The sequence below is a fragment of the Protopterus annectens genome, chromosome 8.part0 (assembly GCF_019279795.1).
Source record: "Protopterus annectens isolate FY-2018-M chromosome 8.part0, PAN1.0, whole genome shotgun sequence".
Taxonomy (NCBI): Eukaryota; Metazoa; Chordata; order Ceratodontiformes; family Protopteridae; genus Protopterus; species Protopterus annectens.
The window spans coordinates 109,137,537-109,164,033 of record NC_056741.1 but is presented as its reverse complement, the minus strand read 5'-3'; positions in this window follow the sequence as shown (position 1 = coordinate 109,164,033).

Sequence of the window (26,497 nt, the reverse complement as noted above, 5' to 3'; positions counted from 1 at the left end):
AGTTGCTGGTGCCATGTCACACTCCAAGCCAGTCACAAGCGGTGTCCCACAGGGCTCAGTCCTGGGCCCCCTCTTATTCGGCATCTACTTTTCAGAAGTGCAGGCAAACATAGGAGGATTGTGGCTGACAAAGTTTGCAGATGACTGCAAACTGGGCGCCATAATTATATTAATATTGAACATCCTCAGACACAGATATCCTTCAGAGAGGTCTCATAGAAACAGATAACTGGTGCCAGAGCCATGGCCTTAAGCTAAACGCCAAAAAATGTATAGTCATACCCTTTGGTAAAAACAAGGTAACCCCAAGTTACCACATAGGTGGCAATCCATTAAGCACAGAAGAGGTTATCAGGGACCTGGGGACCCAAGTTGACAGTAACCTTTCTTTTGACACTCACATTGCCAAAGTGGTTAGGAGGACCTTCTACATTGCCCACCTGATTATGAAGGGATTCACATCCAGATCAAGGGAAGTCATTGTTCCCCTGTACTCTTCACTTATCAGACCAATGATTGAGTACAATGCCCCATTCGGAATGTATCTTACCCGACACCTGCAGCAATTGGAAAGACCCCAAAAGTTCCTCACCAAAAGGATAAAGGGGCTCAAAAATATGCCATATAATGCCCGACTGAAGAAACTCCAGCTCTATTCAGTCGCATACCGTCTGCTCAGAGGTGACCTGTGCCTGACATACAAGGCCATGTCCAACCCGGAATTAATGGACATGCTCCACCTCAAAAAATCCAAATCCACCAGAGCCACAAGAGCAAGAGACTTAAACCTCAACACGGATATAAATAGGATGTGCTGGAGGGACAGATTCATCACCCAGAGACTCCCTATGTTGTGGAACAGAACCCCGGTCCATGTGAGACAGAGCACCTCGCTGGCTCTGTTCAAGAGGAATCTTGACCAGTGGATGGGAGATCATAGGTTTACCCCGGGGATCATCTCTGTATCACTGCTGGACAGAGGCACGGCAAACTAATGGGTATATTATTCTTCAACCTAAGGGGTGGTGAAAGCCACACAACTCTTGCTAAGCTTATAAATGCCCTAGGGCAGATAGCCTAGTATGAACCTATGAACCTATGAACCTATGGCTAAAATAGGCTGGTTTTACGTATAAAAAAGATATTCTAATGAATTAATATGATTCCCATCTATTTAGCCATGGCTAGCAGGTAAGCAATTTCCAACAATGAATGTGTGACAGACCCTTCCAATGTGGAACCTTGAGGAACATGCACCTTTTAGAACCCCAAATGAGGTACATTCCTCGTAATGAGGGACACCTGAGAGCTATGCCCCCAGCACGGCTGCAGAAGTGCATCCCCCACAGCCTGTAGTGCCGTATGTTGGGAGGTGAGCATTGAATGTGTACATGAGACAATTGCTCTATTGCCACATGTACGACATATCCCTCATATAGACAGGCAGTAGCACTGGTACGTGACCGTTGGATATGCCTGTATATACAACCATGTCCCACAGGATATGTGCTTTACGTGTGTACAACAGCTGTTGTACCATAAGCAAGCTGGGAAGTGTAGGACAGTCAGTGTACCTGTGGGAAATGGTGTGGAATAGGTGCTATAGTAATCAGTAGCTCATGACATGCTCACATGTTCTGAACAAGTGCCTAGCATGACCATACAATACAGATAGGGTGTTGGATAATATCAACCCACAAGTGGTGATGACAGTCATTTAGGGTGGCACCGCACTATAACCCTGCTGAGTATGGTGTGCATGTCCATGAACCATTAGCACTGTAGATGTTAGCAGTACAGATGTACAAGACAGCATGGATATTTGATTACAAATACCTTTGCATGTCACAGGAGTGTTCCACCAGTGGCCTGTTGACAGACTCACAACTACAAAAGGTGCAAGAGTGACATGTGCACAGCACACCAGTGCCAGCTACAGTAGAACAGGGTTAATGTGTTGTACCCCACCCTCATTGTAGCCCATACCACACAGACAAATGTTAGGCATCTGTGTATATAAGGCTGTGAATGGCCATGACTTATCAGTATAGCTGTGTCAGTGTTGTGAACAACATACAGAATGGGCTGTGTGGGTGAGGTGTGTGACATATGCGCACAGTCTGATGGATGATAATAGCAATGTCACCGCTAGGTGAACATCCCTGTACCCATAAACTACTGCCTAGGCTGTGGTCAACATTATGGACACTGTGTAAGGGATGGTGCTGTGCAGTGCACCTCCTGCCTGACTTGGTGACGTCTCCAAGCCCCTTAGGTAGTCATATGAGGTACCCATGTCATGTCAGGGTGCCATCCATGAGCACAGAGATCACTGGACAGGCATATACAGCACTGTGGTGACCTATATTGGATCACATACCACCTTTAAGGGGTAATGGCTATGCATGGATGTGCGATACCAGCCTTCACAATCCTCACCTCCACTATGCAGCATGCTCTCTACCCTGCAGAAAGACATTTGCTACACCATGATGATGGATATGCTACATGTCCATATCCTGATCTTTAAGACATATGTCGTGGACAGCCACCGTCCTAATACTAGGATTGCCACAGGCTGGACAGATCCCTGTGCCATATATGTGACATACTCCTGCCATACCATGCAACCCTGTCCATCAAAGCCGCACATGTCATCCCAGTCATACATGTGTAATGGCCACATGGTAGATGTACTATCAACTGACTGGATCAGTAATGTGGCACTGATGCACCTTGCAGTGGCACAATGGCTGTCTGTTACAGCTTGGAAACCGTGCCCGCACATGCTATGGTTGATAACCATCCCTGCGAATGTCGTCTGACTAGCCATTGTCCCATGTCTATCACATGTGCAATACAGGTGATCCGTGGCAGGATGTTGAACAGTTGTACAGTGCTGTGTAGATGTATATGGCAAAACACATGCATGTACAGGTGCCCATGCGTATGTGTGCATTGTCACTGCTCAAGTCCATTACGGCTGTGTCTGTGTTGATATGTGACATATACACAGCATCCAGGTCAACAGCAGTACCATGGACACATCCAGGCATGTGCAGATAGGTAAGAACACAAGTGCAGGCAAATAGGCATGCCCACAGCAAGACAGCATTTACATGGAGTATGAACACTGTAATGAGGTGACACACATATATGGTGATGATAGCCAATGCATAATGGGTGTGACATGTGTGACACAAACACGTCAGACATGTCAGTGTCATGATGCTTTGCAAAGATAACTGTGCAGATGTAGTAGATGTCATAGAAATGTATGTGCAGCAGTATCTCTGTACATCTCTGAAACTGTGACCTGTCACCATCATTATGTCTTACAGATAATGCCACGTACACGCCTCCCAGCATACACCCGCCAGGAGGATGATTTCCTCATCCCACAGCTCCATGACAACTATGACTTGTTGTTCAGCCATGTTCCACAGCATGCCCAGCAGCGGGATGACCTGTGGCAGGATCTACGCAGGAGGGTAAACGATGTGGGTGGCCATAACCGCACCTACCTGCAGGTGCGCAGACACTGCATGGACTTGATATGACATGCAAAACAGCATGCCACTGCAATCGCCAGGGAACAAGGTGGAACAAGTGGTCGGCCACCAACCCAGCCCCCACTCACACACACCAAAGAGCTACTGGCCAGTCTGGGGACACCCAGGGAACAGTATCCAGAAACACTAGCTGCCATCGTGGATTTGGGTGTCTCCCAACCAATGAGCCTGGAGTTGCCTGGTAAGTCAGTACTGCACATATGGCTATTATATCCCATGTAGTTGCATGTGTCACTGTACATTATGTAAAGTAACAACATATGCAAGGTATGTGGACACACATGCTGCATACTACAGTATGCTACGTTGTGTATGCACACATGTGCATACTATATGCTATTACACAGGTGAATGTGTTCACATGCACAGTGCAACCTTTGGCTGTCATACACTCATGGATAATGTTCATACTGGTGTGTCACCCCTATACAGGTACCTCCGGCATGCCGCACAGACATGAGTCCGTTGCAGGTGAGACTGTCATCAGTATCATACATGTTACAGTGTAGATCTATTTGCCATGTGGCCAGTTAACACTTGCACACCTGATGTTTCTTCCAGTCATGATATGCAGGTTGTACCACCCTTCATTCACACAGGCCACCCATGTGCAATATATACAAACATAATGATACACTGAGTTGAAACCACAGTACTTGTCATTGCAACATGTGTGGTCAGCTGTGCATACAACAGTGGAGGTGTTCTACAATGGAGGCATATGTAGTATGCATTGGAACAACATGTGTGGTACACACACAGTACCACACAGTGAGCTGTGATATGGGCAGCCCACAGGTGTCACCATTGTGTCATATGCCCCTGCATTGGGTGCACACATTGTGATGTGCCACCTGACATGTCCCAGACATGTAGTGTTCTGTCTGCAATATTGTCACACTATCACATGACCCGTACCCACATACCAAACATACAACCCGTTGTCTGCATAGCCCTGTGGATTGTGACATATCTGACATATATGGGTGTATGTCTTATGGGACAACACAGACATGTGAGATAGATGCCCATCACACACAATTGGCCAACACATGTGCACACATGGCCATGTGGGATGGCCAGAGACATGTAGCCACACAGTACTTGGGATGTGTATACACCCTGTTGCACATTGTCCACACATGGTCCAATTATAGCCTTAGTTGACCGATTATACAGTTGATGTGGTACACTGGACAACCTAAAAGCCTGTGCACAGCTACTGGAGGTGTCACTGAAGTCTACCATATACGATCTGTTGAACATCACGACTGTGTTGCAGTTATGGCTATGCAATGTGTACATATTATGCATTCTACAGCAACATAGATGCCTCATGATGCTATGCAATGGCACAGTGTCTGTACTTCACACTGTATAGCAATGTAGATGGCTCACACTACCCTCCCATGCTCATGCACATTTGCTAAACATGCATTCTATCTGTAGGGCATACACAAAACACTGCAATGTGAAGCCCATTATGATGCTGTACATGTGTCAGGACACCATTGTGTCAGATATATATGCATGTTAATGCACATGTCAGCAGATTACATGTCAAGGTCATGTCAGCCATGTGTACTGTTTCCTGTTCTGGGCCACATGGTGTACCACGGGGATGCATGCATACTACCATGATTGTGTGAACTGCATGGCTACTGATATGACACCTGCTTGCAGTAGTGTGCACCCCAGGGAGGTATGCTTACTAACACTATTAATGTCTGAGCTGCATGCCCTCTGCTGTATCGCAGGCATGCTGCATGCCATCTGACAAATCACATGCATGGTTTATCTGTGTGTGTCTGTGTTTGTGTGTGTGTGTGTGTCTGTGTTTGTGTGTGTGTGTCTGTGTGTGTGTGTGTGTCTGTGTGTGTCTGTGTTTGTGTGTGTCTGTGTGTGTGTCTGTGTGTGTGTGTCTGTGTGTGTGTGTGTCTGTGTTGTGTGTGTGTGTGTGTGTCTGTGTGTGTGTGTGTGTGTGTGTGTGTGTGTGTGTGTGTGTGTGTGTGTGTGTGTGTGTGTGTCTGTGTCTATTGTACTTTACAGTATTTCTTTGCATTCACAGGTGATGTAGGTGCGTTACCCTCCTGCGGTCCATCTGATGTTAGTGTTCCCACAGATACTAGCGGTGATGAACATATGCATGAGGTACAGGCAGGGTTGTCAGGGGCTGAATCTGTGCCAATGGTTACCATCCCAGCTATGTCCCCCTATTCCCCGCACACAGTTCTGCTGCCAACACATACCGCATCACCAGTGGCCATAGAGGAAAGACAGTCAGCGTCTGTTAGCGTGGAACAGGAATGTGTGGTGGCTACAGAAGGTGTGTCTACACACCATGGTGTCAGTGTAATGACTGCAGATGTGCCACACAGGCATGTGGCCAGTGCTGCTAGTAGGAGGACCTCTGGCAGACATGCACCTGCAGGACAGAGCGCAACAGCTGGTATCACCAGACGCATGTTCCAGACTGTAATGGCGGCACAGGCATGTGCTGAATGGCAGAACAGAAAAGGGCAGAGGCTGCAGAGGGCTGCTATCCATACCCTAAATGACAACATCCAGGCATTGGCAAATGCTCAACAGCAGATTGCTAATGTTCTGGATAGGCGATTAGGTGAAATGGTCGGAATCCTTGACCAAGGCATGGCAATCCGCGAGCGGGAGCTGTCTGTGCTGAAACATCTGGTAGGAGTGAGGCATAGGCCACATGGACATAAGCCAGCAACACCACCTAGTGTAGGTCGACGTGAGCGTGCCACCTCACATGCCTGCTCCCATAGTGCTGGTAGCAGTAGCAGTGCAGCTGGTGCTGCGCTGTCAACTCCAGGACACAGCAGGCCACATGGACGTGGCCCTGGACATTCTCAGCGGGGACATGGTTCCAGCGGACATGTGTCATTGGACAGTAGCCACTCTGTACCTCCACCTGGTAGTGCCCGTGCAACCCCAGGCAGGCACAGGTCATGTGGCCGTGGACGGACACAATGAGCTGTACAACCTGCTCTGTACAATCTGGGGCTGTCAATTATACCCCGTGTAGGCCTCACAAATGGCAGAACTGTGTACACACATACACGCACACAGCAAACACAACTGTATGGCTCCACAACATCCACATGCATTCTGCACAGACATGTCCAATCAACTCACCGGCCCTTACACACACACATGATGTTATCCATTGGTGCAGCCTATGCCCCTGGCAAACATATCAACCTGTGCATATGATGAAGCCTGCGCCGCATCCCTGTCATCCACACCATCGGTGCAGGGTTATGCGCAAATATTCTGATGCACAGGGTGAACAGCATAGTTAGAGGTGTATGCAATATTACCTGCGTATGCATAGTGAGGGATGTGTATGTTGCAGTGGTTGTGTGTGAATACTGAGAGATGTGTATGTAATATTACTTGTGTATGCATAGTGAGGGATGTGTATGTTGCAGTGGTTGTGTGTGAATACTGTGAGATGTGTATGTGACATAGGTTGTGTACTGTCGACATGCACCGGTCATACCATGTAGTGCAGGTGCAGCATGCATTGTGATGCGCTCACGGTATGTGTCTCGGTTACATCTGTAGCACCATGTTGGTTGTGATACCCTGGTTCCCTGCTGTGGTGTACTTGCATGTGCCTACAGGTAGCAGTGTTTGCAGTCCCCCACGTGTAACTGTGGATTACTCACAGGCACGTCTGGCAATATCAGCATGCTACATGTACCCTCAACCTGACTGTTGGAAACACCAACATGACACAGATGTCCGCACATATACTGCACCTGACGCATGTAATCAGTGCCACAGGCTACCCTGGACAGAGACATGACATACATAGCAGGACACATTACAGGTATGGTGACATGGTGCAGGGGTTGTACACAGCGGTCTGGCCAATGATGTTGTGAGGTGTCACTTGGTAGCTGGAGGCCACACTGTGCAGCAGTAAGACCCTGTAACAGTACGGGAACATGACCACATTCACGGGGTGTACACCACTATAATGCACACTCCATAGTGTGCAGGTGGGGACCCTTGCCTATGTGGTTATCACCCTCACAGTACTATGCACCCACACGATGTGTCACAGAGAAGGAGCATGCACAGGTAGCCAGTATGGCTGGGACCTATGGCATCAACAGGGTAGTGCAATGCTTCACCATTACGGGTTAGTCACCACGTGGGGTTAGTGATCATTTCTCACCGTATATTAGCATACACCCTCACATCAAGCACCAGACATACTTACAGACACACACACACTGTGGTGACCACACATGTGTATACGGACAGCCGACGTGTGTGATGCACCACACCGGCCGACGTCATGCTTCCCACACTGACGTATGTACAGATCTCTACAATGGTGTACAGGGATGTGTAACAACTGGGACATATTCCTCACGATATGTGGCATTTCTGGTCACACATTCAGACACACATGGCAGTGCTGGGAATGATACACCTGCCATATGGTGACACGTTTGATAGACATGCAGCGGTATTGATTGCATTATGTGTACCAAAACTATACCTGGCAAATGTGCTGCTATATGCACACGGGAGGTTGTAGGTGTTACAGGTGCCATGTGACATATAGTTGGTAACACCTGACTGCTGTGTATGCATTATGTCAGCACCGTCATGTAACAGCGACATAGCATACTGTTTGCACATGACATGATAGGATGGTGTGTGACACAACTGTGAGCCACCCCCTGCACACATACATCTACACAAGTGGTTCACCATGTTATGTACACACATCCCTCCATATGTGCTGTTTGTATGTCACCGTATACAGGTGTCAGTGATGGGTCTGCATTGCGACTGCATGTCGTAGGTAGGTGCAACTATGTTACGGACATCGGCCACTGCACATGCATGGTTGCTGCATGCACAGTACAGATGTCACATGTGTCTCCTGTTGCCATGTTTGTATGCATTGCTATTGCTGGACATGTGTGTTGACATACATAACACGTGGACTGTGGTATGATATCATGGGTGTCACAGGCGACCAGTACAAGGGTATGTGTCCCGGTCAACATTGCTACCCTCTGTAGTGTGAGCATTCAACAGACATGGGCCCACCTTCCATTCGTGTGTGTAGCATTGATTAGGCCGCTGTTATGCACGAGGTACAAAGGCTATGTATGTATGTGTTGTGTGTGCAGTCCATGCACACATCCACATGATCACATGTATGACATATCCAGACGTGTGTTCATTGGTGTACAGCAACAGTCAGGTGTCACAGCTGTGTAAGGGCCGTGGTATGTCTTGAGCCAACCTGTGCATGTATACTGGTATCATTGCAATGCATAACACCTGTTGGATCCCTGTTGGTACATGTGTACTCTGCACAGCTGGTGTACACCTCTGTACAGACCAGTGGTCATGTGTCACATGGTGTTGTGGTACTGTAAGGCTGTGTAGTGCTGCACCGACGACATGGTGCTGACTTGACAGCTATAGTGTACACTGCAGTGTGTAAGTGTGTGACCTGCACCTGTGACAGCTGTGATGGCAGCTGTGTGTGTACAGGTCACTGCATGTGTGACCACCCTGTGCGTGAGGACAGTTATACCTTACTGTGCCCTTCTGTACTGTGCCCTTCTGTGTGTACACTCCATCTACATGCACAATAGGCCTTTGCAACAGCTAAGTGTGTGAGCATGCCCAGTATGCTGTTGTGTAGATGGACACACAGTACAGTCCATGTACACAGTTGTGTAGATGGACACACGGTACAGTCCAATCTGAGACCTTCCATGTTTATACTCCATCTGCATGCAAGACGGCCCTTTGCAACAGCTATGTGTGTGAGTATGCCCAGTATGCTGTTGTGTAGATGGACACACAGTACAGTCCATGTACACAGTTGTGTAGATGGACACACGGTACATTCCACACTGCGCCCTTCCATGATTAGACTCCGTGTGCATGCAAGATGGCCCTTTGCAACTGCTAAGTGTGTGAGCATGCCCAGTACGCCATTGTGTAGATGGACACACAGTACATTCCACACTGAGCCCTTCTGTGATTAGAATGCCCAGTACTGCTGTGGGCCAGTACATTCCAAACTGCGCCCTTCCGTGATTAGAATCCGTGTGCATGCAAGATGGCCCTTTGCAACTGCTAAGTGTGTGAGCATGCCCAGTACGCCGTTGTGTAGATGGCCATACAGTACATTCCAAACTGCGCCCTTCCATGATTAGAATCCGTGTGCATGCAAGATAGCCCTTTGCAACTGCTAAGTGTATGAGCATGCCCAGTACACCGTTGTGTAGATGGACACACAGTACATTCCAAACAGACGTGTGATACTAAGCATGTGGGCATGGCCATTGACATCCTGTATAGCCATGGTGGTCATCCAGGCAACAGATGTCCATTTTCAATGTCAGGATGGATGCCTATATTGAACACACTGGTTGCTGTCTCGAAGGGTGTACTGTCTGTGGCGCATCCAGTATCTATTTAGTGTTGTAGTGCTTCGTAGATATTTAGTTGGCCCGATGACAGCATTGCCGTGTTTGTCTACGTCTACCTTGGGACAGTAATATGCTTTCAGACTGCTCACTATCTAAACATTCCCTATCGGCAATTTTTGCCTTTGCGGATGATGTCACCCACCTAGAAGTATGCCTCTGGGAGTGCTGTGTTCAGTAATCTTGGTAGCGCATTCTGTAAATGAGTAATGCTGTAGTGTAATAAGGTAGTTAGGTATATGTTCAACTCCCAGCCCTGCCAAGTGTGTGTGTGTGTGTGTGTGTGTGTGTGTGTGTGTGTGTGTGTGTGTGTGTGTGTGTGTGTGTGTGTGTGTGTGTGTGTGTGTGTGTGTGTGTGTGTGTGTGTGTGTGTGTGTGTGTGTGTGTGTGTGTGTGTGTGTTTCCAGCTGCCTGGGGACACAGTAATGCTTTTAGATGCCTCACATCACATACATTCCCTATTGGCGTCTTTGCCTTTGTGGATGATGTCACCCATCTAGATGTATGCCTCTGGGAGTGCTGTGTTCAGTAATCTCAGTAGCGCGGTCTGTAAATGCATAATGCTGTAGTGTGATAAGGTAGTTAGGTGTATGTTCCACTCCTGGCCCTTCCAAGTGTGTGTGTGTGTGTGTGTGTGTGTGTGTGTGTGTGTGTGTGTGTGTGTTTCCAGCTGCCTGGGGACACAGTAATGCTTTTAGATGCCTCACAACACATACATTCCCTATTGGCGTCTTTGCCTTTGCGGATGATGTCACCCACCTAGATGTATGCCTCTGGGAGTGCTGTGTTCAGTAATCTCAGTAGTGCATTCTGTAAATGCGTAATGCTGTAGTGTGATAAGGTAGTTAGGTGTATGTTCAACTCCTGGCCCTGCCAAGTGTGTGCGTGTGTGTGTGTGTGTGTGTGTGTGTGTGTGTGTGTGTGTGTGTGTGTGTGTGTGTGTGTGTGTGTGTGTGTGTGTGTGTGTGTGTGTGTGTGTGTGTTTCCAGCTGCCTGGGGACACAGTAATGCTTTTAGATGCCTCACAACACATACATTCCCTATCGGCATCTTTGCCTTTGCGGATGATGTCACCCACCTAGATGTATGCCTCTGGGAGTGCTGTGTTCAGTAATCTCAGTAGCGCATTCTATAAATGCATAATGCTGTAGTGTGATAAGGTAGTTAGGTGTATGTTCAACTCCTGGCCCTGCCAAGTGTGTGTTTGTGTGTGTGTGTGTGTGTGTGTGTGTGTGTGTGTGTGTGTGTGTGTGTGTTTCCAGCTGCCTGGGGACACAGTAATGCTTTTAGATGCCTCACAACACATACATTCCCTATCGGTGTCTTTGCCTTTGCGGATGATGTCACCCACCTATAAGTATGCCTCTGGGAGTGCTGTGCTCAGTATTCTCGGTAGCGCGTTCTGTAAATGCGTAATGCTGTAGTGTGATAAGGTAGTTAGGTGTATGTTCAACTCCCGGCCCTGCTAAGTGTGTGTGTGTGTGTGTGTGTGTGTGTGTTTACAGCTGCCTGGGGACACAATAATGCTTTCAGATGCCTTACAACACATACATTCCCTATCGACATCTTTGCCTTTGCGGATTATGTCACCCACCTAGAAGTATGCCTCTGGGAGTGCTGTGTTCAGTAATCTCGGTAGTGCATTCTGTAAATGTGTCATTCTGTAGTGTGATAGGGTAGTTAGGTGTAAGTTAGATTCCAAGGCCTGCCAAGTGTGTGTGTGTGCATGCTCCCATCTGCCTGGGGACTCAGGTTATGCTTTTAGATGCTTCGCACCACAGAAATATCCTGCTGACGTCTTTGTCTTTGCAGATGTTGACACTCACCTAGTAGAATGCCTGTGGGTCTGTTGTGTTTAGTAATCTCGGTAGCGCATTCTGTAAATGCGTCATGCTGTAGTGTGATAGTGTAGTTAGGTGTAAGTTCGATTCCCAGGCCTGCCAAGTGTGTGTGTGTGGTGTGTGCATGCTCTCATCCACCTGGGAACTCAGGTTATACTTTTAGATGCTTTGCACCACAGATATATCCTGCTGACGTCTTTGCCTTTGCGGATGTTGACATGCACCTAGTAGAATGCCTGTGGGTCTGCTGTGTTTAGTAATCTCGGTAGTGTGCTCTGTAAATACGTCATGCTGTAGTGTGATAGGGTAGTTAGGTGTAAGTTCGATTTCCAGGCCTGCCAAGTGTGTGTGTGTGTGTGTGTGTGTGTGTGTGTGTGTGTGTGTGTGTGTGCATGCTCCCGTCCGCCTGGGGACTCAGGTTATGCATTTAGATGCTTCGCACCACAGCTATATCCTGCTGACGTCTTTGCCTTTGCGGATGTTGACACGCACCTAGTAGAATGCCTGTGGGTCTACTGTGTTTAGTAATCTCGGTAGCACATTCTGTAAATGCGTCATGCTGTAGTGTGATAGGGTAGTTATGTGTAAGTTTGATTACCAGCCCTGCCAAGTGTGTGTGTGTGTGTGTTCCCAGCTGCATGACAACAGTACATTGCTTTTACAGTATTCACTCACCATAACATCTGTGCGGCGTCTTTGCCTTTGAAGCCACTGTCTACAGGCTAGACGAATGCCTGTGTGATTTCCGTGATCCACTACTCACAGTTGCACATTCTGTCACTGCGTAATGCTGTTGTGTGGTACAGTGGTTACATTCGTGTTCTGCTCACAACCCTGCCACATGTGTGTGTGTGTGTGTGTGTGTGTGTGTGTGTGTGTGTGTGTGTGTGTGTGTGTGTGTGTATGTCTGTATCTCTCTCTCTCTCTCTCTCTCTCTCTATATATATATATATATATATATATATATATATATATATAATCTCTTTTCTGCCCATAACTCTGCTCTTGCATGGACAGCTGACTGTTTCATGTATCGCATATTTGCATAGCTTTCACATACCAATGGGGTATGTTGCAAATCCCAACATTGTCCATGCAACGTCCGTGTTACGGGCGGTGTTACACGCCTTTACAGGAGTTTGCTGTATATCTTGGCAGACATCTATCCTTGCTGTACTCTCACTGCACTCGTACACACCGGAGGCTTCATGTATCATGGCCTAGTTTTGCTGTGTGTATGTCTATTTGTGCTGTGTGCATGGCTGTGGGTATGTCCCACTATCATCATTTGTAAAGGTGATAGCCCTATAGGTACTTCATGTAGACTGCTGTGTCATTTGAAATGTCAGCACATACCTGCGGACAGTACTGAACGTCCTACTGCAGCGCATTTCATACCTTCTGCGTTATCTTGCAGTCGATAATGCTGTTTCCTCACACATGTATCTGTTTCTGATCATACCACTCCACCTCCTAGAGCAAATGTCTGGACAAGGCCTTATCTGATAGTGGGACACATAGGGGCAATATTGACATGTTGCTCTTACAAACGTAGATAGTTGACACAATAATAGGTTTTGCATTAGTATGGCTTTTCTGACGAATTTGGTGTCTTAAACACACATGTTTGTCATTATTTCATGACTTCAGTTATCAGGAATGTGCCAGAATGGTACTGATGTTACGTGGAACGCACCAAACATATGAGGCAGAACTCTGCACATTCTGCGTAAATCTGTACAGTTGCGGAGTATGTGTCTGATACAAGATATCAACTTTCTGGCACCAATACACACACCGTATGGCGGCATCACAGGCCACATGCCATTACATTTATATTGCAGGACACACCCACCCAGAGGGTTGTATTCCTCACACAGGCCAACAGCTGCTTATCCACACTATTTAGTCTATCATGTACCGTATGTGTGCGCCGGTATTTGTGCTTTCCGTCAGTGGCAGAGCTCACGTATGAGTATGGGGGACTGGACATTGTTATGGTGACACTGCATGACACCCTGAGGGACACATTTCTTTTGAGTCTATTAACCTTCCACATTGACATTCACAGGGCATACGTTGTCATTCACATTTGTCGGAGTACATGCGTATGACTTGTACATGTTTTCTCATTTGTCCTGATGTCTTTCTTCTCACCTGTCCACCTAGTATTACTAGTTCTGTACATGTATTTTGGACAGGTTACGTTCATACCCCTAACCTGTACACATTATGGGAAAACGCTCTGATGCTTGACCTTTGCCGTTGTTACATTTGTCATAGTAATGTGCCTTTCTGGTAAATTGCTGGCAAGGCATTACGAACTGTGCGGTTAGATAATAGTGACTGACATTTCTATTACATGATTAGTAACACTCATAACATTCATATTCCTGGCTACGCCAGTATTCTCTCAATGTTCTGACTTTGTCTGGTGTATATCTAATATAGTCCCTATTTGTATTTCATGTACTATGCCTTAGTGCAGCTGTCTTATTCTGACAGTTTGCCAGTTATAGTTACCATCTTGGCCGTATGCATGTCCATCCATGATAATCGCCTACATGACACTGATATAGGGCCCTACATATTCCCAAAATGGTTTACGCAATATCCAGTGGATGGTTTGCCCCATTATTGAGAATATAGGCATGTGCTATACACACATCACTCCCATGGGGCGGGCCTACGAAATCTCTGCCAAACAACACCTAGGCCCATTTCTGCATACCCATGATTCCCATACCTGGCAACCCTCTACAGTACCCATTACACATGTTTAATGTGAGCGGTACTGAAGTGTGGAGACACTTATATGCACTCCCCACTCTCCGGATATCAGTTCGTACGTCATACATTTTATCAACACATGTGTCATTACCCTTGCACCTGCTACTGTTGCATGTACAGCTATATCGTATTTGCTGAGGTCACTTATTTTGCGTCAATGTTGGTTGACACTACATATGGATCAATTTTTGGAGTCCTGCAATGGACACCTATATGCATGTTTAAAGTGTAGAACTTGCTGGACTGTCACTTTCTGGCCAATGGTTTGGAAGGCAGTGGTTTATTCACCTTTCGTGCATGTCTGTTTGTCTACCCATATTAGCTATAATGTGGCCTATTTATGTACATATGTCATATCTACGGGACATATGTTTGTTGTGTATACATATATACATGTACAATCCTCATTTCATAATTTGCTTTGGTTTACGTCTGTGGATTATGTGTATACACATATATCTATATCCATACCATACCTTTCCACTGTATAAATTGTCGCAGAGTGTACAGCTGGTTGCCTCTTTATCTTCGGTGTGTTTTACATAAACCTGTGTCTATCTGGCAATGTAGTGGCATTTCATTTGAGACTTATGGTGGGAAATACTGGCAAGCAGTTCAGGTTACAACTGCATACCCTTCAGAGAATCCATACTACTGACACACCCGTTATTCTATCTACTTTCTATGTTTGTTCTGGCACATATCTGAGGTTTGTCCCAATTTGTACCGGTAGTTTGCATGCCTTTGTCTGGTTTCATACTTTACAGGGTTAACAGGTTTGAGCCATGTATATCTAATGTAGGGGAAACAGCATTCATTTACTATGCTGTGAGCGGATCACACACTCACAGGCGCACTTGCATTTCCTTATTGTGGGTTACGCGCAGGCGCACATGCATATCCTTATTGTGGGTTACATATGTTTACTACGTCTTTGTGCTTACGTGGGCTTTATTACTTGTGACAGTACCAGTAAATTATCTGTAATCCGGTTAACGGACGTATGCGAAACACATGTTCATCTTTACATATTTAAATGTCTGTACAGCACAAACGCATTCATTACACTTTAACATTATATGTGCTGTAGCCGTAGTTGAACTGGGACCGCATTCACGTTGGCCGGATGCTGTAACCATTATACTTTTGGTGTTCTGACTCATTTATATGCATACCCATAGTACATAGCTACATTAACATATGCCTCACCGCTTCACTTACGACACAGGCATCCATTCTCCTGCTGGGAAAAATGCGGTACTACATGTTACACATTCCCTATTCCCTACTGCTCTGGATATTATAAGCTGCATATTTAATCACTGCAGGGATATTCAGAACCCAAGGCTTATAGTCCTGACACATACAGGTCTTTAATTGTCAGGGTGTTCATGTGGTGTTCTGGGTTTAGGCTTGTCTGCCTGGTGAACGGCACTGCCCTGACCATGTTCAAATGTCAGACAAAGCACATGGACAGAGTTTGTCCATTTTAAACATTTTATCTGTGTTTACAGACACAGGTGTTTGGGCATCTGTCAGCCACTTATAATGTTGGCAATACATACTATGGGTGGGGGTGGTTACAATACATAATCCATGGTGAGTGGTGTTCCCATTCACATTTGACTATTTCCTGTATTCATTCAAACGAGGATTACTATTTTGCACATGAATTAACTATAAATTAACTACAGGTATGCAGTAGTACAGTCAACATATGTGAAGGTTTGTTACAGTAAAAATGTACAGACCTCTGTAATACTTGGGGACTACCCACATCCTTCACAACATTTCATGCTAATGTACATACTATTATTCTGTGAACTTTGGAAGTTTGTGAGAACAGTAATTACATCTGTCCCTATTTGTCCACCCATCATTTTAGGCTTTGTCCAGATTTTGTTGCTGTAATAGGTTGAGAGGTGGTGTCGGTATGTGATTGAGTTGAATATATACTGTCGATAATTCAGTGGGGAGTAGGGTTACCACCTGTTCCTCTTTGCGAGGGGAAGTCCCACTTTCAACAGTTGTGTCCTGTGATGAAACCTAAGACATGGCAAATGTCCTGTGATTTTAAGACAAAAGTATATTTCTTATTTTCTTTACTAGTTGCATGATACAGGTATTTTGTATCTGAAACACATAACTATTATTTGGGATAGCATAAGCAATTCAAATGCTATGAAATAAGCTTTTATCTTGGCATACAAGTGTAATTCTGTCCTTTGCACTGGCCGGGGGTATATTTTATCCTGCAAATTCTCACATTTCTACAAAGGATGTCCCACCTTGGGCATCTGAACAGGTGGCAACCCTAGGGGGGAGACCTGCATGGTGGACAGGTGTTCCATCCTGCACAGTAAGTTTTGCATGTTTGTCTAGAAACTGAACAGTACCATGACTACACATACATGTTTTGTCCAGATGTGTACAGTACTAGACACTGTGGCGTGTAAACAACTCTGAGGTTTCAACAGGCTACTTATCCCACGTGGGATGTACACACATTTTGCCAAAACATGAATGCGCGGGCATTTAGATTTACGTAACTGTGATGGGATGTTTACAAATGTGGGATACATATTTGCAATCCTGACACTGCCTAGGACGATACTTCCTACTACATATGGGGAATACTCACTATGTGTAGGTGTAAGGCTGCGCAAGGCTGGTAGCTGGATTTGGTGGACATTCGGACATGGGTGCGGGTTATGTGCTATACAGGGGTTGTTGCGTATTGCATTTGCATGCATGGGTTCTGCATTTGGATGTCCCGGTTCTGCATCCTATGTGTATGTGCCAGTTACATTCCTGTTCATATGTATAGCACATTTTAATATTCATATGCTTGTGTGTGTTTGGTATACAATTTGGACTGTCAGGCTTCTTTACGGTTGTTATATGGCCACAACTGCCCAACTGTGTACTATCACTACCACTGTGGGACTGCTGGCGACCCTGCCCATGGGGCTAGATGTGTGTATTGGCGGCGCACTGACATGATGCTTCACTTCCACTGGGTATAACTACTTACAGTGCAGTACATTACGGACACACGATTTTAAATATCATTTGTTCCATGGACGGAAACTCATATTGTGTTGCGTGCATTTCTGTTTGGTTCTCCATTTTGTGTGGCTGGGAACTGTGTTGCATGCTTTGCATATGTTTCATTATCCATGGACACTGATAGGTGCGATTACTATTGCAGGCAGACTATAATATTCAGCAGTTTAGGTTGCTCATTGACAGCCGACATTGACACGCCTCTGGGCGCAGCTTAGTAATGCCCCATGCACTCGCGCACGTGTCCTATGCACGTGGATGTGGTGGCAGCGCACCTTCATTAATATGCATATGGCGCTACTACACCATATATACACCACACGGCCGGTGCAGGCCTTACACCGGCCTTGTGCCGAGCTTCATGAATCCGGGGGAAAATTTCCTAACCATATAGAACATATAATATTACTAACGAATCAACCCATTACTGGAAAGGGATACTTATCATCTATTTATAAAACAAACAAAAAAATAAAAATGCATAATAATGACAAAATATGGAATTATTATAGATCAGTTAATGGACATATGCCAAATGACAGAGATAAAAAACTAATTCTTCTCTCTCCAAAGCAGACATCACTTTCATTACATTGGAGACTTTTTACATGGCAATTCATACACAGATCTTATGTAACCCGTCATAAAATGGAACTTATGTTTAAGAAAAATATTGGCTGCTGGAAATGTGATTTATCAATAAAAGCAGACTGGCAACATATGTTCTATGAATGCCATTTGATTAAACCATATTGGGATAAAATAAATTATTTTCTGCAAATGGTATTCAATGATATATTCCAGATTTCCAAATCTATTATTTTGTTTAATGCACCTGTACCCGACTGTGTGCCAAGAACAAAATATGTACTCTTATGGACTCTGCTAGCTATTGCAAGGAAGAACATTACATCAAACTGGAAATCCAAAGCTTCTCCAACTTTTAAGAAATTCATGAATATGGTGTCAGCTGTATTGCAATTGGAAATGAACACTATTAAAGGAAGTACTGAAAGAACTACATCATTATATGTAGCACGGCAAAAAGTAACTGAAATACCGGAGAATAATGACTGCAGCAGATTATAATCAGGAAACAATTGTATAGAAAGTCAATTATATGTCAACAATAGACACCCTTGTAAATACTTTATTTTGGTTTTAATGTTTGATATCTGTTTAGAGGTTTTAGCCTACCTTTTTAAATAATTTGTAAATCCTTCATTGTTATAAATAACCTGCATTCATGTTTTCTTGTTTTTGGAAATGAATAAAAATATTTAAAAAAAAAAAAAAGTCCAAAGATGATGTCATTCACTCTAAATTGTCCTGCAGAAGTACAAAGCTCAGACTTGCGCCATGGTCCTTCCATTAAGTAACGAGTTCTGCAGTTGGTGTTTTTAGGAAAGTAGGGGTTCTATTTTTTTTTTTTTGGCCAGAAGAAATCTTTATTGAGGGTGATATGACACAGTTAACAGTCTTTTTATTCTTGAAAACTTTCATAATGCAGGCATTAGAAGACATCTGTTATTTCACACTGTATGCATTACTAACTTTATTTACTTAACAATTCTTTTTTTTTTCAAAACAGGTTTATTGTTTTAACATACAAGAGAAATATCATAACAATTTTATACAAGTAATTAAAAATAGATATGATTATAACATTCAACAAAACAACTAAAGTATTTACAAAGACATCCACTACAATCAGATCAATTAATTAAACTAAAATACCATGCTATTGAAATTAGGAGTTTTTTAACAAATTTTGTAAATTATCCCATACAATATAATAAGATGTTTTTCTAGTTGTTCTTGACCTAATTGTGTTTATTTCCATATGGCACACTATATTCATAACATTTTTAAATTCATTGAATGAAGGAGGTGTATCTGAAATCCAATTTCTGGTTATTATTTTCCTAGCCACTGCTAGAATAGACCATAACAAGGGAAGCTTAACCTTTTTAACACTTTGAGGTACAGGTGTGTTGAATAATATAAGAGATTTAGAAATAATGAAATTATCTGTAAAAAGAGCCTGCAAAAATTCATTAATTGACTTCCAGTATTCTTTCAATTTTATACAGTCATAAAACATATGAGCCTAGTCAGCATTAATTTCTACATTACATCTCTTACATAGATTATCTTTATTATTTATTTTATTCATCATCAAAGGTGTATAAAAAGATCTATGTAACATTTCCATGTATAAAGTCTCCAGACAATGGAAGATGTAGTTCTATAGGCAGATTCCAATATATATTGTTTATCTTGTTGATTTGATGGGTCCCCATTAATAGAAGTGAAATAATTCCAGTATGTATCTACACTGTAAAAGTTTCTTGTCTGATAATTTTATGTATATATGAAAGTTTACCTTTATCAGAAACTTTATGTTGTAAATTTAATATCAAGTAATCAATCAGTGTTGGAATAGATTCTTTAACTGTTATAGACATTAGATCTATTTTATTAATGAGATGTTGTCTAAAGGTCTGAACCTCTAACCAGCAAGTTTCTCTTAGATCAAATTCTTGTTTTAAGAAATCTAGATTTTTAACTTTATTATCAGATATCAACTGATACCAGTACTTTAGATCATTATCTATAGCTAAATGAGTTCCTTCAGAAGTAGATGACAAAAGCATACCCTGAGTATACATTATAGGAATATAATAAAATTCCATTCTCTATACTTAGGGTGCATGAATATAAAGTTACGATAGCTAATAATAATATTTAATGGGTAACAAACCATATGTTTAGGTGTAATAGGTGAAGTACAAAATTCCTTTAGTAACCATAACATGGAGTTATTTACAATCATATTTTTATGTGTTAAGGAGATTTTCATGAAGTGCATACTAATTAGCTCCCAATAATCTTTCCATTTTGTGACATATGACTGATCTATTAATAAAGTAATAACTTTTACAATAGAAGAGATAGTATATAAATTAAAGTCTGGAAAAGAAATACCCCTTGAGACCAGCTATTAGTATGTTTCTTTAATGCAATCCTAGGTCTATTAGGTGCCCATAGGAAATTTAACATTAGTGTATTCAGTTTCTTGATAATTATTTTTGTAGGTGGAAGTATTATTGATTGTATTAAGTATAAAATCTTGGGGAATATTATCATTTTAATAATTGTAAGTCTCTCCTCCATAGTAAAAACATATTATTCCAGGTATTAAAAAGATTTTGTATATTAAGAAAACAGGTATTATAATTATTATATATAATAGATTTAATATCTTTAGATAGTATTATACCTAAATAAGTTATCTGACCTGAATTGGGTACATATTTAGTAAAATCACTAATGAGAATATTTTTTCGTGTATATATAGGTAGTATTTTAGTTTTTCTTCATTGAATATTAAACCAGAAATACTTTTAAAATTCATCATTTTATCAAATAGAGACTGCATAGAAGAATTAGATCCTGCTGATGTAATTAGAACATCATCTGCAAAAGTTGAATTTTGGATGTTGTATTTTCATCTATTTCAAAACCCTCTATGTCAGTACTGTTTCTGATCAAATTAGCCCAAGGCTCCATTACTAAAGTGAATAATAGTGGAGAAAGTGGACATCCTTGTTTTGTACCTTTAAAATGGGTATTTTTGTGAAACATATGTTCCTACCTTAATATAAGCCAATGTTCCTTTGTATAAATGCTCAATTAGATTTACAAATGCATCTGAGAAGTTTGTGCACTTCAGTAAGGTAAACAGATAGTCCCAACTTACTGAATCAAATGCTGAACTTATATCAAGACTAATAAGTGTTAAATCTTTCTTTTTCCTATTTGCAAAATCAATTAATGTTAAAGTTCTTCTTATATTATCAAAAGTATTTCTATTTACAATGAAGCCTGTCTGATCTATATCTATAATGCCGGGATGATTGTCTTCAATCTATCAGCAAAAATACTCATAAACATTTTATAATCAACATTAAGTAATGAGATGGGCGATATGAAGTACATCTAGTTGGATCTTTATTAGGTTTTAAAATTGGCGAAATAAATGTATATTGCCAAGATGGGGGTTATTAACTCAGTTTGGGCCAAAATAAAAACCTTATGTATTAATGAATATGTACTTTTAGAAAGGATTTTATATATCTCTGGTATAATACCATCATTACCCGGTGCTTTGTTTGATTTAAGCTTATTTATTTGTGTAATAACCTCTGTATATGAAATACTTTTGTCCAATAGTTTAATCTGTTGTTTATTGCTTTTTATTCATGTTTGTGGTTATAAACTCCTTTATTTTATCTTTAGGTTCCATGTGAATGTTATTATGGTTAATTTTGTGAAAGTGATTTCTAAATTCATCTAGTATTTCTGGTATACTAGAAACATTCTTCTTTTGCCTTAGAGAAAAGATTTCTTTGATATGGTTTTGTTTATTCAACCTTTTTGTTTTATTTTTAAGTCTATGTAAGTATTTGGGGCTTATTGAATAAGACAAAACTTGTATTTCTAAAGTTATTTTAACTTTATGAGTTAAACTTTCTTTGTATTTCTCATTTAGTTTGTTTATTTCTTCAATAACTTTCTTGTCCATAATATTTTCTTTATTATTATGTTTATAAGAGTCTAATTTACTTTGAATATCTAACAATTCCTTATCCCAAGATTTCCTTTTATTATTATACCATCTGATACTTTGTCCATATAGATATGATTTTAAGGCATCCCAAACATAGACAATGGAGACTTCAGGAGTATTATTTATGTCTAAAAAATGTTTTACTTCTGAAAGTATATATTCTTTATAGTCTTTTAGTTGAGTTAAGTATGCTGGTATCCTTTTGATCTGAACATTATGAGTATTTTTATCATGAATTCAAAAACAATTGAATTATGATCAGATATAGGACATGAAATGATTTTGGAATTAATTAAATCTGTTACCATCTGGTTAGAAATAAAGACCCTATCTATTTTTGAATAAGTTTTGTATCTGTTAGAAAAAGGTGTATGGTAATGATTTTGAATCTATCTGATTATTAATATCATTCAAATGATAAGAATTAGCAAAATCATTTAAATGTTTTGCATTAGATGTAATTCTTCTTTTTCCTATAGTGGTAGTATCACTTTCATGTAGTATACAATTAAAGTCACCAGCTAAAATAATATCTCCTATAGAGAATGATATGATCTTATCAAGATGATGTTTCACTGTATTAATACCAATTCCAGGTATCCAATATACATTAATTAAAGTGTAAGTCTTCCCATTAATTTGTATTGTAACCATACAAAACATTCCTTTGTCATCCTGATAAGACTTAATGGTTTTAGGAATGGGCATACTTTTATTCCATAAAATAGCCACTCCTCTTTTTTCTGAGTGTGCTCTGAACTAACCAATACTGTATATTTGTTTGTGGCTAGTTTATCAATATCTTTTTCAAGAGATGGGTTTCTTGCAGGAAGACTAAGTTGGCCTTATGTAAATTAATGTATCTTATTAGGCTTGCCCTTTTACACGGATTATTCAATCCATTAATGTTTAAAGAAATTCCTTTTAAAGATGTCATTTGGCATTTTAAAACTTAAGAATCTTATGATCAAAATAACAAATAACAACATAAGTAATGTTACATCTCCTCCTTTAGGTGTACCTTTAAATATAGCTGTATTTATTGAATCTCTTATGGGATTTTGTATAGGATTCAATTTTGTTTGTAGTGACAATGAGTGTACAAAATATATTGTGGATGTCAAAACTATATACATATAACAATGAACAAGTGAAAATAATGTAAGGATTAAACCTTGCATCCAGCCTGGAGTTAAAAACTCCAACTTAGAGTAGTATTTACCACTCAAGTTAACCCCATACCCTAAGCAGCAGTACCTCAGCTACCACCTTATCAATTTAATACTGGTTATATTTAACTTAAATTAACAGCTTTCAATTCAATTATCTAGCAAGACAAGACTACACATTTGATAAAACAGCATCATATAAACTAAAATAAACTTTTTTTAAAACTATTCATACTACTATATACATCTATGTAATATAATACACTTGTATTCAAATAGCATTCAAATAATCTTGATATTAGGAACCAAGAGGAGAGAGAGAAATAAAAGACGTGAAAGAGGGGGAGAGAGAGTGAAAGAAAGAGAGAGAGAGAAAAAAAAGGAAGGCATATTTACATATTAATTTATTCAAAGTATGTAAAAATAAGCTCTAACATTCATTTAAATCAAAAACTTTGGCTAATATAGTTCAGACATTACATATATTAAGATGCATCTATTTTCTGTCATGTAAATGCAGTCAACAGCTTCCAAAAAACCTTGAATTGCTTGTATATGAGCATTTTACTCATACTCATTATTGTCAATAGAATAAAATATTATATTTATAGAAATTGTTATAAATCATACTGCATAGTTATGCAAATTCTCAGAAACACTTGCATTATTGTAAAAGCCATCTGTATCTTGTATGTCTATACTACTGCTTTAAAATATATCACATGACAATTTCTTCCAGAATAGAGTTATAAAGTTATTTATGCTTGTCAATCAGATGAATTAAATGAGTTATAGTAATGTATATGTTTGGAACATAAGTTTTTAACACAGATTAGTATGCTGCAGTCAAGTAGATTTTCAAAACACTTGAATAAATGTTTCATTTTCTATGCCTTCTAAAATAAGACATTTACTTACTACAAGAAACTGCATCATTTAAAATCATTATAACTGACATATTTTATGAATTATAACATAAATATTTAAGTAATTATATAAAATAACTCACATTTAAATGTTAAAGAGTTCATTTTCCTTCACATAGTCTCATTTGCATCAGTTCTACTTCCTGGTAGAGTGTTCTTCCTGAATCTGCGATGTGTCAGTGTGATATCTGGGTCAAAGGTCAAACTGACTGCTTTCAGCTTCTCTGTGAGAATTCTGAGAGTTGAAGCTTTTAAAACAACTCGAGGACACTGTTCATGAGGTAGCCCACATCCCAGATTGTCTCCTTAACATTTTGGTGGGAAACTTGTTAAAACTAGTGACAAACATTCATTTAGCAGTGTAAATGCATCTAAACATGACAAAACCTTCACAATGTATTTTACAGGTTATTACAGCCTCTATGTAAGTGAAATTAAGCCCAAAGTTATTAATAAGTAATAAAACTCAATATTTTTGCCCAAACTCAATTTTATGCAAATCTTATTATTTACTGTGTCTATATGATCAAAAGCATTTCTATATATTAATATGAGAAAATAAAGAGAAAGAATAAAGAAAAGAAAAAGAGAGTAGAAAATAAAAGAGTGTAAAGCAGAAATAAAAAAATGTAAGAGAAAGCTATAAGAAGTATATACAATGAAATATTACTTACTGTTTATATTAATAGAGTTAAAAATAAAACATATTATTTACTATTATTTAGTTCTAATTATTATTAGTTAAAGCATGACAGATTATTTACAAACAAGCATAAGCAGTATAATCAAGAAAGTATAATTAGGAATAGCATTTGAAGAACATATAAACTTTTACAAGGAATAAATATGTTATTATTCCATTTATCATATTTTCATTACTCTTCTCTCCCTGCCCTCCCCACCCTTTACCCACTACATAATCTAAATAGAATGTCATTGTTTAAACAAAGAAAAGAAGAAAAGGAGAAAAAGAAAAAAATGTATCAAATTACTGACCTTACTTCTCTTTTTCAGAAAGAGAAACAAATTGAATAATAGCTTGTTATTAGTTCCTCAGATATTTTGACTGGTTATGAAACAAAACATTTCTTTGCACACAGAGAATAACTTTGATTAAATCTTTTCAGAATATTTGTGGCTTTCTGGAAATGCAGGAACTATATTTAAAAAGATTAATAATGAAGTAAAATGATGAGAGAAAAAAGAAAAAAAAACATAGAACAAATCATTTGTTTTTAGTCTCTTCTTCTTGTCTGAAGTCTTCCATGAAGTTACAGTTGCCAGTCTCTTTAATGAAGGACTAGCCCATTCCATTTCCTCTATTTTATCCAAAATCTTATTTTTTGATAAACAGTAAAGCAGAGTCTAAGTCATCAAAAATTTTAGGACCATCAGGAAGGATGATTTTTAGCTTGGCAGGAAACAGAAGGTATGTTTTAAACTGTGCTTTTTAAGCTCCCTTATTAGTGGCAGAAAACTTTTCTTTTAGCTATTACCAAGGAAGAATAGTCATTGTCAAAATGCACAGTTGTCTCATTAATCTTAACAGGTGCTTTAGCCCAAGCAGATTTAAGAACCATCTCTTTATCAAAAGATGATAGAAATCTAACTATAACTGATCTAGGATAGTTTTTGTTAGAGTTAGTATTAGCTATAGATCTATGTGCTCTTCGATACCAAAGAGAATGCTTCTGGTAAGTCTAAAGTTTTAGGGAGACATGTTGTTAAAAAAAAAAGTAATATTGTTACCTTCAATATTTTCTGGCAGTCCAAAAATCCTAATGTTATTGCACCTAGATCTATTTTCCAGGTCATCCAGCTTTATTTGTAAATGTGTATTTTGTTTCAGCAGAAACTCAATGTTGATTTCCTCTTCTTGGATTCTGTTTTCCATGTCATTCACAGCTTCTTCTATGCCTGTCATCTGGATCTTCTGTTGTTGCAGGTCTATATGTAACAAGTCTATTTGTTTTGTAGTTTTTCTATGAAGGTATCAAAAACCA